Here is a 1,709-nt window from a genome sequence, read left to right as displayed (position 1 = left end):
GAACAGCGATGCGAGATTAGCCACACAACGGTCCCACTTTTCTTGACAGTCAATTATCGCGGCATGGTCCTAGATCGATAGCTCTGGTGGACTCCTGACCTCGATAATTGGTTGAGGGATGGACATCTCCGTCCGAGTCCATAGTGTAGCGTGTTCCGCGACATGTTGAAGTTGGTCTACTTACTGCGAATCGTACTTATAAGAATATGACTTGTACTTGACTTGTCTTCCGTCGCGACGAGCACCGAATGCTCTAGACGATCAGCAATGTCTAGGATCAACAAACTTGCTTCGAAAAGCGCAAAGGTAGGATGTCGTGGAAACCGGGGTGCTCCTGTGAAGGATTTTTTTATTATCAAAAGTAAAAATAATACCTGAACTACTAATGTCTATCTTGATCTCTTGTTCTCCTCATCACCATGGGTCGTTCATGCTGTTGTGGACAGGTGCCAGTGTCCACTGACGGCTGCGTGCTCTTAGCCCAAACCAGTGTCGTGCAGGGATCCTTCTCGTAAGCAACAGGTCTCCAGCCACGCGCCTTGCGGTTAACCCTTTCGCGATAAAAAGAAGCGGAATACCCCTTTTCCTGATTTTCAACTAAGTACAACGATGTATCCATGTTAAAGCAGGCAAAATGCCTCCTTTTATAATTAAGTACGTTTACAACAGGTCGTTATGGGCATAGAAAAACCAAGCAAATCACACTTGGAAGATTTGAAGGTGGACAATCACTCGCCTTAAAGGAGGCAAAATGCCTCCTTTTGATACCGGAAAACCTAGATTTGTATACTATAGTTCACTAAAGTGGCTCGCGAAAGGATTAATTGCTAAACGACGAACGTGCAGCAGGGAGAAGTGCTACTAAGCTTTCCCAGCGTGACAACCGAACGAAACACGGCGTCATGTCGCGACAAACCTTAACCGCACTACTGGTAGAACTAAAACAGACCTTCATTCTCTACAGTTCGTGTTTGCTACAATGGATTGACTTGGGCTGCCACGATTTAGGATAAAGTCATGGGTTGTAGCTGCCTTCCGAAAGCAGGCGATATGGTGTACATATCTTGTTTAACTTGTTTGTCAGCTTTCCGTGATGAAGGGAAGTAAAGCAGGTTGGTGCTAGGTCGCCATGCAAACTACTTGTAATACGCTCACTGTGAGAGAAGTTTCCTGTTATTCTTATTTCGGCCGGGAAGGTTGCTTGATCAAAGGCAAAGGATAGGGTAATTGAGCATAATTATCGTAATAAGACAGTCATCAATTCGCCACAATCCCTCAAGAAACCATAATGTGTGCTTCTTGAGGGCTTGTGCTTTGCCTCGCTTTCTTATGGTGATGACGTATAGTATATACGTATATATTTTTTCTTGTACTACTAGAATGCTGATCTCAACGCTACATCTTGCGGTTCATGGAGCCAGACTTGAAGCTAGCATTCCCTGACGCACCTGGCAACAGATTTTACCTTCTTTTTAGGAGACACACGATGCAATGGGCGCACTACGTGCCCACTACTTCGGCTTACTCGTTAGCGCACGTGTATGAGAAAGCGTAGTTTGCTTAACTTAGATTAACTCTACTTACGTCTCATAAGTATAGATTTACTTAAATAAGCAAGCAAAAGCCCATTTACCGTAAAATTGAGAACTGTTATTCATCTTTATGTTTTGTGTTTGGGTGTCCTCCTAAAGTGATATTCTAAATGAAAG

This window comes from Phytophthora parasitica, assembly GCF_000247585.1.
Source record: "Phytophthora parasitica INRA-310 unplaced genomic scaffold supercont2.110, whole genome shotgun sequence".
Lineage (NCBI taxonomy): Eukaryota > Oomycota > Peronosporomycetes > Peronosporales > Peronosporaceae > Phytophthora > Phytophthora nicotianae.
Note: the sequence above shows the minus strand (reverse complement) of the source record.